Source organism: Papio anubis, chromosome 4 (assembly GCF_008728515.1).
Source record: "Papio anubis isolate 15944 chromosome 4, Panubis1.0, whole genome shotgun sequence".
NCBI lineage: Eukaryota > Metazoa > Chordata > Mammalia > Primates > Cercopithecidae > Papio > Papio anubis.
The window spans coordinates 75,780,196-75,797,973 of NC_044979.1; positions in this window are offsets into that span (position 1 = coordinate 75,780,196).

Genomic DNA, 17,778 nt, shown 5'->3' on the forward strand with positions numbered 1-17,778 from the left:
AAAAACTTCTAAAAAAAACCTGCATTATTGTTTATGGATACATATGTATGTAATAAATGTAAAAATACACATGGGTGAAGGGACAGCACATCCAGGATAGTGGATACTTCTGGCAAGAGAGGAAATGGGATGGGAAAAGGTACACAGAGGTCTTCAATCCGTCTGTAGTATTCTGTTATTAAAAGACGTCTTTTTACATGACAAAACTAGAAGGTGGATCCATTGGTGTTCATTATGTTATTTGCTATACTTTTATGAATAGTTAAAATACTTCATGATAAAGAGGATGCAGATGAAATGGCCCTCCTGTTAAGAAGCACTCAGATTATAGGGGCATCATAAGTACAATAAAAATTGCCATAATGTGTTAAAAGTATTAATAGGTGCGTGAGGTGTATGAGGTGGGAAAGAAAACAGAGGAAGATGGAAGGAACTCTGTCTCATAGAGTCAACAGGAGTCAAGGAAGACTTCACTAGGTAGTTACACTCAAGTTCATTTTCTGAGGATATGTAGTTTAGTTGGGAGAAAAACAGGAATATTTGTTGGAGGCTACGAAGACAGTTTGTAGAAAGAGTGAGAGACTTCACTGGAGTCTAGAGCTGTCAGGGTAGAGGGAATGGCTGATGAAACCGACTGCAGTTGACTCAGGCTGTGTTCTGCCATCGAAGCGCGCGCACGTGTGTGTGTGTGTGTGTGTGTGTGTGTCGGGGATGTGAGGGGGTGAAGTAAGAGGGGGAGAATGAATGAGAATGCAGCTAGGGAGACCCATGCTCTTATAATTTTCCAAGTGACAGGTCATGAGAGCCTGGAATGTGATGACAGCAGTGATATGGAAGGGGCAAGAGTGGGAGGTATCCAGGACAACTCTATGGGACTTGATGACTGTGGGACTAGAAGAGGTTCCTATCTTGAACAACTTTGGCTGATGATGACACTGACCTAGAAGGTAATATAGAAGATGGGGAAGAAACAATGTTTCCCCAAACTTAGAGTGAGAGGAGGAATGGTGAGAAGATAATGAGTTTGATTTGTGATGCACTAACTTTGAAACCTCTCCAGGTAGAGATGTCCAGAAGGGAGCCTTGGGAAGAAGCAGCATAGAGATCATGACTGGAGTGGATAACACAGGCAAAAGGCAGTCTGTAAAATGAGAAAAGAAGATTTCACTGGATAGCTAAGAAGCTGGACCATCATGCTTAGCTCTTCCTCTCAGAGACAGGTCATGTATTGGCAGAAGAATCTGAAGACTTCTAATTCAGCAGCAATAAAGAGGACTGAACAAAAGAATCATGCCCTAGGGTTTGGCATCTGGCCTTAGCAAACTAGTGTAGCAATGAAAACACCAACTTTATAGTTAAACTGACATATATTCAATGCATTTGCCATTAAACTTTCATTCCCCACTTACTAGGTGTAAACTTGGGGAAGTCACCAAACCACTCTGAGCCTCAGTTTCTTCTTCTGGCAGTGGGGATGATACCTTACAAGCTTGTGGTGAGGACAAAGTTGAATAATGTTGTTAAAATATTGAATACATAGTCAGTCTCTTCTCCTTTTCTTAGCTCTTACCATTGTGAACGCCTACACTTGTCTGATAACATTTTGTTTAACTAATTACTTTTTCCTCAAAATACAAAGTACTACAGACCACAGAAGTTGTCGATTACTTGAAAACAGGGGCCATATCTTACATGTTGATCAGTCAGGTATGTACTGAACATTACTATTTTCCTAACAAGCCATAGACTACCAATAACATGTAGCACAATGCTAGGTACATTGTAGGTGAGCAATAAATAAATAAATGGCTTCTGAATTGAAGTGTACTGTAGCACAGCCAATAAAAATAAGCATAAAATGTTTTATGATTCAGCTTCACATGTAATCATTTGGTAACAACCTTGTTAAGCTCAAACACATGCGTAGGCAATAAGTATATCATTTTATAAGGAAAGGAAAATAGAGGTTATTTGTTCAAGTTCACAGAAAAAAATTACCTCAGGGCCAGAAATAGGCAGCAGTGAATCTAATGGTCAGTAAACATGGGGAAATCTCCCAGTAGTATTTCAGTTATGAGCCCAGTGAGGCATGAACAAACCATCCCTTAGGATTTCTAATGCAAAAGAACAAATATAAAAATAGAAGACTGTCTTTCATGCAGTCAGTACCAAGTTCTCCAACCAAATTCTACACAGCAACTGGAGGACAGGGCCTCAGATCAAGGAAGAAGTGGGATTGGCTTGGAGGGATCCTATCTGGATTCAAGGAAAGTGACAATAGAAATTATGGGATAGATCCACATCTTTGAGGTACATTTTTATATCTGTGCAGAAAAGTAAGCTGATAGCATAAAGGGTCACCATAGGAGATATGGTTTAATTTTTATCTTTGTGACTCACTGCTTACATTCATTATGGAAAACACAGGGTTTAAGTCAGAGTTTAAGGTGAGCCAAGACTTCCCACCTTAGGGTTTAAGAAGCTTTGCCAGTTCAGAAGTGAGTCTGGTATATTGGTGAAAAGCAACCAAAGAGAAGGAAAAGTGAGAAGACAAAGTAGAAAAGGAGAGAGAGGTGGTCAATGGGGACAGAATTTGAGTCAGAGCTATCTGTGGCATGCTTAGGTCAGAAGTGAAAATAAGAATAAAGTTAGAGACTCATTTCCTGAGTAGACAGACTTGGGGAAAAAGAGTCCCAGCACTCTCCCCATTCGTAAAATGCATCTATTGTAAATACGTATACACAGCAGATGTCCTCTATAATATTATTTTTACTTCTGAAAAAAATCTGTGGCTCTTTTGATCTGAGATACTGAGGTTCTGGTGGGGGTTTGAGGGATGGCAGGATAGGCAATTATGTAGTCAGCAAGCTGAGGTCAAAACCTGAAAAGTAAAGATGTCAGTGAGAGGCAGCAGGAGGAATTTCTCCCAGGAAACAGATAACACAAGTAGTCTTTTTGTATTGTGGGTAAATTTTGTTCCCTAGAATATGTTCAAGTCCTAACCCCCAGTACCTCTGAATGTTACTATATTTGGAAATAGGGCATTTGCTGATGTAATTAACTTAAGATAAGGTAATAATGGATTAGGGCTTATAAGGTATCCTTATAAGAGGAAGCATGAGACTTGGACACACAGATATACCCAAGGAGAAAGGTCACGTGAAGATGGAGGCAGAGGCTGGAATATGAGGCTTCAAGGAACACTCCTGGCCAGCCATCACCAGAAGCTGAGAAGAGGCAAAGAAAGATTCATCCCTAGAACCTGGTGAGGACACATGGCATTTCCAAAACCATGATATTGAACCTCTAGACTACAGAACTGTAAGGGAATACATTTCTGTTGTTTTAAGCCAACCAGATTGTGGGTACTTCGTTACGGCGGCACTAGGAACCCAACACGCCTTGCTGTCTGAAAGACTTTCAGCTGTGTGGTTGCCAGGTTTATGAGTCAACTGAGAAGCAGACTTTCACATTCCATGTCCTCAATCCATGTCCCTGGCATGACACTCCCCTCGAGACTCAACCCTCGATCCCACCAGGCCACGTATCCCCTGGTGGAGCCAGGTTTGGTGAGAGCACTGGTCCTCAGAGACTCTAGCATGACCAGAAAGTTCAGGCCCGGCCTTCTGGGACACATCTTTTCTGGGTTCTCAGGGCCAAGATTTGTCTCCTTCAGAGCCAAGGGCCCACAAATACCTGCACTTCAAATTATTTTATAGCTTACTAGTGTAAGAGAAGGGTATGGTGTTTGGCCAATTAGAAGAGTAAGCATTTAAGTAGTACGTGTTTTAAATTTAGGGAAACCTCTGGAGCAGAGACTGCATTTTACAGTCACTGAGACCTTAATGAATACCAATGTCTAGATTGCACCTGCATAAATTGGGTACAGATCCAGGTATGAGTATTTTTTTAAAGCTGTCCAGTATGCAGTCAAGTTGAAAACTTGAACTAGGTGCTGGTCTGGGCGATAAGGAGTCTCTCATGGGTCCACCCAACTATAAGATCATGTAGAATGAAAGTGATTAAGTTATTAGATAGAAAATTACACTTGGTTTCTGACTGTCAGCGTTCTCTCAGAGGTACCTTTTGTGTTTTAGAAGTAACATCCACCTTTCTCCCAAACACAAGAGTAGTCCTAGTTTTCTCTTTCTTCCTCATCTCCCACATCCAATCAGTTGCCACGTTTTCTTGATTTTGTAAACTTTCCTCAAACGTACCTTCTTTTATTTGTTGTTTTTTGTTTGTTTGTTTGAGACAGGGTCTCACTCTGTCACCCAGGCTGGAGTGCAGTGGCGCAGTCTCGGCTCACGGCAACCTCCGCCTCCTGGGTTCAAGAGATTCTTGGTCTCAGCCTCCCTAGTAGCTGGGACTACAGGCGTGCGCCACCATGCCCAGCTAATTTTTGTATTTTTAGTAGAGACAGGGTTTCACTATGTTGGCCAGAATGATCTTGATCTCCTGACCTCGTGATCCACCCGCCTCAGCCTCCCAAAGTGGTGGGTTTACGGGCGTGAGCCACCGCGCCGGCCGAAATGTTCCTTCCTTTTGCATTCCTTTGTCCGCTGCCTTAGTTTCCTGCCTGGGATTCTGACAGCAGCCTAACTGGACCTCGTTTGTAGCTTTCCTCACTCCCAGTTCATTCTCCAGTTGCCACCAAACTGATCCTTTAAATACACAAGTGTCAATGTTTTACTCTCCTGCTTAAACCCCTTTCATGGTTTCCCTTTTGCCTACAGAGTAACTTCTGGGCTGGTCACATGCAAATAGAACTCCCCATAATTTGGCCCTTGCCTCCTTCTCTCTGGTGTCTTCTGATGCACTTGTTCCTTGGACTTAATTCTTCATCCGTAGTTCATTGTGCTATTTTAGGCCTCAGTCTTTGCAGATGCTTGTGTGCCTTTGCCTAGTAAGTCCCTCCCTAAATGTACCCTTTGGCTTCCTGAAGTATTTACATTCCTCCTCCTTCACCAAGAAATCTTCCTAACACCTACTTCCACTTACTGCTGCTATTCTATCACCTCTGTGCTTTATATACATTTTTATTAAGGCCCATCCTGCTGCTTGATAAAATTTTGTAAGGGTTTTTGTCACCAAGATGATGAAATCCTTGAAAGAAGTTTTAAGTATTACTTCTGCAATCTTAGCCACTGGCAAAATATCAAATGTATAATGAGCCCTCAAGTGTTGAATGAAATAATGGGAAAACAAGGAAATAAATAAATGCATTTGTCTTCTGGAATAGTAACTGAAATTCAATCCATGAACTTGGTTTCCATGCCTGAAAGGGCAATAAGAGGTGGAGAAGTGTGGGGGTAGGGAAGCATTTAGGAAGAGAATATTTTGCTTGGAGGGAGAGATGTTATTGGTTTAGACAAATTAATCTAAGGAAGAAAGTAATAGCAGTTATTCTATCGTCAAGCGGTAACACTGGTGGGCATTGGTGCAGAAGATATTTGGTTTATCTACTTGCTCTGGCAGAAATCATTTGGGTTTGGATGTGGTTGGGATCTATATTTTTACCCAAATCTCATGTTCAATTGTAATCCTCAGTGTTGGAGGTAGGGCCTGGTGAGAGGTGATTGGATCATGGGGGCAGTTTCTAATGGTTTAACACCATCCCCCTGGGTGCTGTTCTCATGATATTGAGTGAGTTCTCATGAGATCTCATGAAGGGAAGCATCCCCTTCGCCTTCTGCCATGATTGAAAGTTTCCCAAGGCCTCCTCAGCCATGCTTCCTGTATAGCCTGTGGAACTATGAGCCAATTAAACCTCTTTTCTTTATAAATTACCCAGTCTCAGACATTTCTTTATGGCAATGCAGGAAGAGATTAATGCATTTTTGTTTTAGTTTTTCAAAATGGGTCTACAAGTTGGGACTCTCCTCATTCTACCAGAATATTTTATTGTACAACCCTGTCATACCAAGGGATACACACCGTCATAAAAATAGAAGATGTTCTTATAAATACTCAAGTAATTATGGTTACCTGAGATCATGCTTAGCATGGTATGAAATAAACTAGTGAATGCATTAAAACCTGTTTAGTCCACTTACGGTGACTCACACCTGTGATCTCAGCACCTTAAGGGCCTGAGGTCGGAGAACAGCTTGAGTCCAGGAGTTCAAGACCAGCCTGGGCAACATAGTGACACCTCATCTCTACAAAAATTTAAAAAACTAGACCGGGCATAGTGGCTCACACCTGTAATCCCTTTGTAATCACTTTGGGAGGCCAAGGCAGGTGGATCACCCGAGGTCAGGAGTTCAAGACCAGTCCAGCCAACATGGTGAAACTCCGCCTCTACTACAAATACAAAAATTAGCTGGGTGTGGTGCCAGATGCCTGTAATCCCAGCTACTCAGGAGGCTGAGACAGGAGAATCTCTTGAACCCAGGAGGCAGAGGTTGCAGTGAGCTGAGATTGCACCATTGGACTCCAGCCTGGGTAACAAGAGTGAAACTCCGTCTCAAAATAATAATAATAATAATAATCATAATAAATTTTTTTAAAATTTAAATACTCGCCATTTGTGGTGGTGTGCACCTGTGGTCCAGCTACTCAGGAGGCTGAGGTGGGTGGATTGCCTGAGCCAAGGAGGTCGAGGCTACAGTGATTGTACCACTGCACTCCAGCCTGGGCAACAGTATGAGACCCTATCTCAAAAAAATAAAAAATAAAAATAAGAAAGCAACAAACAATCAAAAACCTGTTTAAACACCCAAAAGAGAAGTATCATTGAAGTAACTAGTTAGGGCTAACTGAAAAGACGGCATTTTGATAATAAAAAGTCTGTGATGATGGTGGTCTGTTGTCACTAGATGTCTGACAGAAGTTGAAGATCTGAATTCCCATTGTCCCATATACCTTTAATTTGAAGCCCGTACCACAATTCTGCATTTACATGAGTAAGTTATATTTGATTAATATATGTGTTGCTGACTCTATGATATATCAAGATGAGGACTTATGTCTAGTTTTGCTCATTCATCTTCAGTTTTCAATATGGCATCCTGTATATTATAAACTCTCCGGAACTATTTGTCAAATCAATGTGCTGAATAAATAGTCAGTCTTTAAAACACTGCCTTTGGATAGATTATACAATGAAGGTGTCCCCTGATCTTGCAGCATCTTATAGACCTACTCCTGATCCAAGAAGCCCTTGGAATATTTTCTCCATTCTCTGCCTCATCTGTGCTACTCACATTGTCCCAGATAGTAGAACTTATGAAAGACACAAAATTATTGATTGCAGAAGCTTGAGAGGTACAGGATCTAAAAGTACAATTACGCAAGGCTGAGGAGCAGCATATTCAATACCCACTAGATAGACTATTAAGCTATTTGGTGGACATAAGCATAGAATGGTTCACATCAGCTTCTAATATGATCTCAGTTGCCAAAAATGCCCTTTTCCAGGTCATTTTTCTATTATTCAAGAACATATGATTTAAAAAGAACTTATAAGATTTAAACTGGATTAGATTAAGTGGTAAGACTGCCCATGCTATAATGTTAGAACTATCAACATTTACCAAGAATAAACATTGCAGATCCTAGTGGAGAAAGAATGAGGCAGAGGCAAACAGGTTATTTAAAGGTCTTCAGATGTTGCCAGCCTTGGACTACCAAAGAAGTTGTAATTTTGATGCTGAGGAATGCAGTCATAATAGAGAATTAGGACAAGAACTGTTCGAGTTAATCAATGAGTCCAGAATGTGCTGGACCACTTTAGACCTTAAGTCATTGGAGGGTAGAGATCTTGTGGGGTCTAATCGGATGCCCAGCAGGCTGATGCTGTGTGTGTCAGAAACTGGACTTTTAACTGGTTGGGTAAATACTTCTCCAGCCTGTCTTGTACTGCTTGCACTGCTGGAGGCTAGCCAAAACCATGTGAATATGTACAATATATTGGGCCAGGTCCTGAAAGTAAATTAAGATAATACAAAAGGGATCCTTTATAAATCGATGGAGGGAGGCCAGTCTATTGCATCATTCCTAATGTCATTCTAACCACAATAACTGTACACTGTTCAAAGGTAGCTTTGCTTTTTCACCCTCACTTTGGATTCCAACTAGTTTGTGTGCCTCCCAGAGATTGTTTGTTGTAGATGCTTAATGTACATTATTCATCTTACAAACTGGGGATCTTTAGATGGTGATAGTGTTGAGAACTGTTAGTCTTTTTGTAACCTCATTTTCCTACTTTTATATTACACAAGAAGAATTAAAACCCAAGGAAGGGAGAGAGAAGAGCAAATGAGCCTTCACTGAAAGTCTGCCTCAATGAACTTCAGGAGTTGTTTTGTATCTGGCTTTTTTCCCTCTCAGATAACTATGGGATATTGACCCTTGTTTACAGAATTATGCTAAGCTCTTTGTGTATATTACGTCATTTAATCCTCACAACACATCTCTGAGGAGTGTCAGTAGTGACTCCGCTATATAGATGAGGAAACTTTGGAATTTGCTAATGGGTCATAGAGTCGGTTTCATACAGAGATATAAGAGATATGCTAGGATCCCTATTAACCTTGGTGCTATGGTTGTGGTGGAGAACATGACCTAGAATTCAAAATGAATCCAGAATAAAGCCCAGACCAGCTTTTGCCTATATAGATGGATCAGTATGAGCTGGGGGAGGGGGGTAATTATAGGTAATTTTTTTAAGAGACAGGGTCTTGCAACATTGGCCAGGCTGGCCTTGAACTCCTGGGCTCCCTTCAGCCTCCCAACTAGCTTGAACTGCAAGCATGCACCATTGTGCTCAGAAATAGGTAATATTAGTAAAAGCATGCAGACATAAAAGTCAGTTTTCAGGCATGCAATGCCATGCCATAGGGTTCAAATTACCAAGTGAGAGTGCAAATCCAAGGAAAACTGGGAAGAGAGCGTGTTAGTGACACAATTCTCTCTTATTCATTCTTAGTGATCATCACTGGATTCTGGTCTTAAAAGACCGGCCAGATGAGGAGAATGATTTCTGTAAGAAATCAGAGATCTGAGAATGAAGGTACTATCTAAGTCAATGACCCTGCATCAGAATTTCCCCACCTCAGATCCCCCAAGTCAAAATCTCTGAAAATATCATGTGGAAATATGAATAGGATAAAGGATGACAGATATGTTCATATGTATTAACATTTAAAATCCTTAAAAGCATCTAATCAACTATATACCTGCTTAGAAAACAAAAAGACCAAGGGCATATTTTTGTAGGTATTCTATAGTAATGGGTATTGTAAATAAACACGCTTGTTGGGGATACCCGTCATTTTTCTCTTTTGTAAAGTCTACAGTTCTGAAGTGATTGGCTGCCATTGCATTTTCTCCTCTTTTACTCAAAGTATGACCAGAATAATTAATGGATGAGGCTAATCTAGGAAGCTGGTAAAAGGGGGCTGAAAGAGGGGAACTAGACCTGTGGAACTGTTGAACACCTTAAATCTCAAAGCCTTCTGTAGATTACAATTCACATTTACTCTTCCCTTTCAGAAGGCATTAAATTCAGAGAGGATAAGATGTGTGCATTTGATAGATGCCAGTGTTTACCTTAAGATTGAAGTTCTGTTTCCTTTATGCTCAAGTTGTACCAGGAACAACCTCAGAATTTTTAAACACACTGTAATCTGCTTCTGCAGCTCTCTGTTTACTCAGTATTTCTTTAGAATTGTTTAGATCCCTGTCTGGAAGGAGTCATTCTACTTCTCAGACAATTTTTTTAAAAAGTCAGAAATATCAGCCAAAGACGTGAATTTATTCAAACAGAAGCAAAACTTGCTTATGTATATTCAAATGAACTGATTTGGAAGCAGGAAGTAAATTTCAGAACTATATAAATAATTAAGAAAAGCTTAAAGATATATCAGTCTGGAATTCACCTAAAATTTGTTATACAGTCCTTTTGGATATCATATCTTTTTGAAGGGGTACTGGCTAAAAATTTAATGTGGGTCTTTCAGTGGTGGTATTATATATAACAACTCATTTCTTATTGTTGTCATTAACTTAATCTAGAGCACTCTTTCTCAAATGATTCCCTTTGCAATGTGCCAAATTTAGATTTTTCTACTTCTAAAATCCAGCAACAGATACCTTTTTTGCTCTGAATGAAAAAAATACTGGAGTATATTCTTATTTATTTACAGGTGTTACTTATCTGCTCATAAATGCTGATAGTCAAGAACAAAATGAACAAGTCACAAGATATTGAAAACAAAAATCCTTAGGAGCAGCTGATCCTGGTGGGCCAAGTTGGCTTCTTTGAGATGTGAAATTATGATTGTTTATCGTATTGCCTACATCAAATGTCATTTGGTATGATAGGAAAAGGGTTCATATGATAGAATTATCTTCAGCAGTAGGTAAGAAGGTTCTGCAAAGAGCATGACACCTACAGGAACATACCCATACCAAAAATTTGAGAATTACTGATTTTGAGAACTCATTGCCCTTAATCACAAGGTCTCCCTTTGTCATTTTTGTTATGCATATACCTTCTGAGCCTGTTTTCCTACTTCTAAGTGTCTATCATATCCACCAAACAAAAATTTTTAAACACGTGCACATGATGTTTATTATAGCATTGTTTGTAATATTTAAAAATTATGGCCAGGTACTGTGGCTCACACCTATGATCCCAGCACTTTGGGAGGCCAAGGTGGGAGAATCACTTGAGACTAGGAGCTTGAGACTATTCTAGGAAACATGGCAAGACTCCAGTTTCTACAAGAAATTTAAAAGTTAACCAGCCTCAGCTACTCAGGAGGCTGAGGTGGGAGGATCGCTTGAGCCCAGGAGGTCGAGGCTGCAGTGAGCTATGTTCATGCCACTGCACTCCAACCTGGGCAACAGAGTCAAACCCTGTCTCAAAAAAACAAACAAATGAAGAAAAATTGCAAACAACTCAAACATAGGAGAACGTTTTGGTAAATCTTAGAACATCCATATAGGAGTTTTACAAAACAAGATAGCACTATTTATTTTGATATGGATGATCATCAAAGCATAGAGAAATAAATAAAAGTTGAAGAATAATCCATCTATATGATCCCTGTATATGATGTATTTGGTACACATGGGGCAAGCAGTAGGAAATAAAGAGGGTCTTAGAATAAGTTCGGAGATGTCACATACCAGACTCCAGGTGGGAGGGTGAAGTTGAAAGGGTGAAGGCGAACCTGAATTTCTTAATCTGCATACTTCTGTGTTGTTTAAATGTATTCATAAATCATTTGTGTGCCTAAAAATAATTTTCAAAAGAGAAATCACATGCTTTAAAAAAGCACATGTGAAGAAATTTCTTTCTTTTAGAATTTAGTGCCAGAAAAACTTGCGTTCAAATAAGAATTTGTTTGTGTTTCTTCATTTCTAATGGAAATAATTCAAGAATGTTTCCCTTTTAATTCTGCCTTTCAGGAAGCTCAGAATCAAAATGGATGCTCAGTTGGAACAGCCGCACTAGCCTGCCACGTTAGCAGGTTTACTACCACCTCTTTCTGCAGATCCCATTTGCAATTTCTGGGTTTACATTATCAAACTGATTTTCTATGTAATCTTCGTTAGAAGCCTCTTCAGATGTTTTTAAAATGAAATGAGGAATACATCAATGAATAAATCATCAAATGATTATTTTCATTGAGTTGGAAAGTCATTTCACATTTCAGAATGGCTGTTAGTGACAGTTGACTTCTACCTAAATGTAACTCAATATTAGACATTCTCATTCTATGATATGTAACTCATACCTTAAAAAAATAATCAGTGGGCTCCAGAACTCACAGAAAAATATATTCAGGATTTTGCTTTTCCCCGTTGTACTGTCTGAGGTGGTTGTTTAGGTCTAGTGAGCCACTGAAGTTAATTACACCCAAAGGAAATATACAGACCTCAGGGATTAGATAGCAATGTATCTATTTATTGAAGTCCTCTGTGTGTGAAGTAAAATAGTCCTTAAAGAAGATTAAATGGAAAGACCCCAGTACAGATTTATACAGGCAAGTAAAAAGATAGTCCGCTTCAAATACTAAAGTTTAAAAACTGTACATTTTTTAGAATATTGACAATCACAGGCCCAGGCTCATCCTTCCCTACCCATTTCCACCCAACACACACTCGGGTACAGCATCCTGTTTTACAGGTCTCAAGCATGGCTCCATCCTTGCTTTAAAAAAACAGAAAACCAAACCACTTTTGGTACATTTTGGTGTGTTCTTTATTTTGAGTGTCTTTTGAAACACATCCTTCTATGTTCCAGAAATAAACTGGCAGCTCCCTCTCTTGCCCTGGTGAAACTCCTCACCAGTCAGTTCCCCATGCAAACAAAGCCATGAGAGAACTGTTTTGGACAAGGCTTTTCCTAGCAAACGGCTTGAATGTGCTCTGGGAATGCTAACATGATTTTTTAATTAACATTAATTCTGCTTAGTTTCAACTATGAAAGAAATGGGGTTTCTTCAAACACCAATTAACAAAGCAAACCCCAATAAAGGCAAAATACTCACTACCCACCTCCAGTCCCTAACAGGAAATTCCCCCCTGTTGAGTTTTCCCCAAGGTCTCCATAAACTTTTTCTGATGAACTTGCTAGAGCCTTAATGAGAATGAATCAGCACAGATTTTCCATCATATAAACAGAAATATTTAATTTCGTGAAAGAGGACAGCGTGCTGGATTCTGCCCAGCCCACCACATAATATCTTCAGTTTTTCCTCCTTCCTAGTAGTTTATTTCTCATAGTATTTTCATTACAGTAATTCCTCAGAGTCTCCCAAACCTGAAGACCATATCTCAGCATCATAGATGAAACAAAAAGACCTAAGCCTCATTGCTGACTCTATTTTCTTACTTGAAGCAGAGGGAAAAATATTTGCCCTCTTTGTGTTTGTTCAGAATAAATTTCCCTGCATGGGCCACTCCTAGGACCCAGAGGAACAATCATACTTCCAGACATGCCCAGGGGGCAAAGCAACACATCCAAAGATCCCACTAGCACAACCTTTCTCATACCATATTCAGAAAAACACAAGATGTTATTCTATGTACCACTCAAAAATGGTTTCGTGGTCAAATAAACTTGGGAAATGCTTCAAACCATATTTATTTGGAGATTCATAAAGCGTGTTATCCTGTTAAAAGCTCTGAAAATCTTGTAATTAGAAAATCTAAGTAACTTTGCTTAACCCTATTAATTTTTCTGACTAATCACAACACCTTTCTTCATGGAACACAAGCATTCTACAAATCACTTTTAAAAAGTGGAAGTGAATATTACTAATTACCAGTTATGTGCACTGATTATTTGAGTTGATCATCCTAACAGTCCTATAAGTATTATTATCCCCATTTTACACGTTAAAAAATGCTGAGGTTCCAAACATTTTTAAAACATGTCCAGTTTAACATACATAATAAATTAATGGAGCTAGCATTCAAATCCAAGTCCAATCAGATGGGAGAAGAGGTTTAAAACTGTATCACATGAAGGAAAATCGACCATTTTAATCGACCATAATGTAATTTTAGCTTAGTCTGATTCGGAGGAGTTTCTGGGGAGGGGAGGTGTGATGTGATGATGTCTTTAAATATTTGAAAGATGGGACTGTTAAGTGAAAATTGGATTATTCAGACATCAAGTGGGGTGACTCTACCTTCAAACTTCCATTCAGGCCTGAAACTATGAGCTTTCGAGCTGTTAAAGATGCACAAAAGAATGGTTCACAGCCACTGGTGATCAATTATCTTCCCAGAGACTCACCTCTAAATTCATACAGCTTGGAATTCCATGGAGTGTCCTTACAACATATAAATGTAATAAATGCAACAGAAGAAAAGTAGTTGTAAGGCCATCAACACAACAATGTTTCAGTCATACAGAAAGAATCCCAATGGCTTTACGATGAAAGAACCAAAGCTTTACTATACCATAATTTGTCATGAAATAAAATGGCAACATCTTTATTAGGACACATTTCATTAAACCGCTTTCACACTGCTATAAAGATGCTGCCAAGACTGAGTAATTTATAAAGGAAAGAGGTTTCATTGACTCACAGTTCTGCATGGCTGTGGAGGCCTCAGGAAAATTACAATCATGGTGAAAGGGGAAGCAGGCACATCTGACATGGTGGCAGGAGAGAGAGGAGAAAGTGAAGGGGGAAGGGCCCCTTATAAACCATCGGATCTCATGAGAACTCACCATCAGTAGAACAGCATGGGAGAAGCTGCCCAACGATCCAGTCACCTCCTTTCCTCTACACATGGGCATTATGGGTCTCTCCTTTGACACATGGTGATTATAATTGGAGATGAGATTTGGGTGGGGACATAGAGCCAAATGCTATCACCCAGCCAATGGCATTTATTTATAAGAAGTGCTAGAAAGAACCTTATTGTCGTAGCTGTCTCTCTCGAAACATCATCACACATGATTCTATTCTACAAAAGGTGGTGTTACAATGAGCATTTAAGGCATAAGGGGAGTAAAACTTGAGACTAGCAACATCTGGGAAGCCTTCTTGCATAGTGAATCAACTAGTTGCAAAATTTATAGAAGTCCCTCAGAAAGTACAGGAAACTATGCTGGATTTGGGCATGGAAGAGAACTTACAAAGTCAAGTATGTGGAGATAGAGATAGAGACAGAGATGTATTTTGACAAAGAAGAGAGCAGAAAAATGTAAAGGAATTATATTAAATTAAAACAGACTGCATTTTTATTATGTGTGTGTATAACATCAGTAATATTTTAGCAAAAAATTTAGGGAAAATACCACAAATCATGAAGAGTAGCTCTGCATACTGTGCAACTCTGCTTATGATTTTTCTAAAGACCAATGTGGAAATTGACAAAAATCAGCTCCATGAGTTAAGTTTCCCTACAGTTCTAAGTAAACTTCCCTCTGCTCTGGTGACGAAGCTAATAATGCCTAATTATTTACCAGGGTTTTCTGCCTTGCTCCTACTCTAATTAATTAGGGCTGGAAACAGTGTTTTACTACATCTGTTAGGGAAATCACTGGAAATTATTCATATACAAAACTATTGTATGGGTTTTTTTGTTTTTGTTTTTGTTTTTTGGGTTTTTTTTTTTTTTTTTTTTTTGAGATGGAGTCTCGCTCTGTCACCAAGGATGGAGTACAGTGGTGCAATCTCGGCTCACTGCAACCTCCGCCTGCTAGGTTCAAGTTATTGTCCTGCCTCAGCCTCCCGAGTAGCTGGGACTACAGGCATGTGCCACCATGCCCAGCTAATTGTTTTGCATTTTTAGTAGAGACGGGGTTTCACCATGCTGGCCAGGCTGGTCTCGAACTCCTGACTTTGTGATCAGCCTGCCTTGGCCTCCCAAAGTGCTGGGATTACAGGCGTAAACCACCACACCCGGCCAGGTTAACTTAAAAAAAAAAAAAAAAAACCCAAGTGGAACATGCTTTACATCACTTGGAAGTCATTTATTCCGCAAAATTGTGCTGACAGTCAACTACAAGCAGGGCACTTGGGGGATGCAGCAAAGACTGAAAAACAGGCTTGTCTGGAAGAACTCATGCTCCAGAGAGGGAGAGAAAACATTTGGCAGTAACAGGAAACCAAAGTAGAGTGTGGCAATCACTGCAAGAGAAGGAGAGACTAAGTGCAGTGGATTTCTGAGGATGGTAGTTATTTATCAACATAATACATGTGTCAGATCTAGACTCAGCAGGCTATCATGGGCTCCCCTTCCATGACATTCTACTCAGTAGACACAAAGGTCTACTTAAATGTGCAGGACAGCCATAAAATCTGGAAACATAAATAATACTTTTGTTTACACATTGAAGATATTGATAACATTAAGGATCTCTATATTTTCATACCGTACATGCAAAAACAAAACAACTTTGTATGTAATCCATTCAAAATGATATGGAATAAATGAGTGTCTTGGAATTCTGGAGAATTTCCATTGTTCAAAATGTGAATATTCCCTTAATTTGTTTGCTAATTAATAGGAGTCATTTATAAAATTGATTATGAAAAAAACAGATACTTTAAAGCCTTAATAGTATATAATGGAGATGCAGAAATAAAATAATAGACCTTATTTTCATTTCTACTGCTAAATTCTATATGGCTTTCTAAATATTTTCCTAAGAAGAAACGAGAGAGAAATTACCTTAAAATGGAGAACGTGGATGCTGTTTAATTGCCAGGAACTAATAAGCATTTTGAATCAAGTAAGACTGAAGCTTCTTAACTCTGTAGCTTAAACTTGTTGCATATTTTAAAATAAGAAACAAGAAATTTTCTTCAAAAAATAATTTCATGCTCAGAATTACTAAAAACATGAAGCACAGAATGACTTTACCTTTTCCAACTGTCTTTTCATTTTTTTTTTCTTAAGACATAGGTGACATATCCAAGTGCTTGTCGTTCATCAAATGTTTCTATGAGCAGCAGAGCAGAAAGCTCTAATATCTATTCATTCATAATGTGTCATTCTGAGTGTATTAAGGACAACTGACTTCACATGTCATAGGGAATTAGAAAAGTCACCTTCAGTTCCAGGTTTTTAAAGCACAGCACCATATACTTTTAATAAGCACATGTATTGATGTCTTTTGACATGTCTGAATCTCTTTTCGTTTCTCACTTTTATGGTGGATAAATTATCTCCATGGTCATTTAATTTAAAAGATTGATCAAACTATATTTTCTTTGCCAGGTGCAGTGGCTCGCGACTGTAATCCCAGCACTCTGAGAGGCCAAGGTGGGTGAGTTGCTTGAGTCCAGGAGTTTGAGACCAGTCTGGGCAACATGGTGACACCTTGTATCTATTAAAAATACAAAAAATTAGCTGGGCATGGTGGTGTGTGCCTGTAGTCCCAGCTACTCTGGAGGCTGAGGTGAGAGAATCACCTGAGCCAGGAGGTCAAGGCTGCAGTGAGCTGAGATTGCACCACTGCACTCCAGCCTGGGTGACAGAATAAAACTCTATCTCAAAAAAACAAAAGAGGAAGAAAACGACAAAATATATTTTCTCTTATTTTAACCCGTTAACTGGGATGTGCAATAAAGTTTTACCATGTGTTTTCTTGTAAGCAGGAGAATTTATTTGTGTTCTGAGATTCAGTAACCCAGAATGTTCTGTTCCTAGAAGTAATTTTTAGAGTCTCACCTGAGAAAACAAGAGAGTTGAGAGTTGAATAAAGTGTAGGTGAAAAATTGAAAGTTGATATGTCATGTTCAGACAGTGGGGAGTAGTAGGCAAGAACTTACTGCTCATGAATGTTGTGCCTTCTGCGAAGGACACTGTTAGTTCAGGTGTGAATGGCCAATGCGGCTCTCTAAGAGTATTAATGGTGGTTCATAGGACCTGCCTGCAGATGAATTCTAGTGGGCTGAACTGGAATCACCCGGATATCCAGGTCTGCAGAGATGTGTGGATCAATACTTCAGATTGAACAGCACTTTTACTGTTCTTCAAGGGCATGGGTGGGCAACTTCCAGACCTTCACAGATTTGGCAAGTTCATTAGCAGAAGACAGACATTTAATAGATCATTCAATTCCCAGATATTAAGGTGCCTTCATCACAGGAAAGCTTTCTAATACTTCTGTCCTGGAATCCTGGCTGCAGAGGCATCTTTGCACTGAACCAGTCATCAAGCACTTGTTAGCCCCTGCCTAGCCTCTCAACAGTATGATACATGACTGATCATGGCTTGTTTCTTGAAATTCCTTTTTCTTTGGCTTCCACAATGTAGCACTATCCTGTTGTCCCTCCTGCTTCTCTGGCCTCC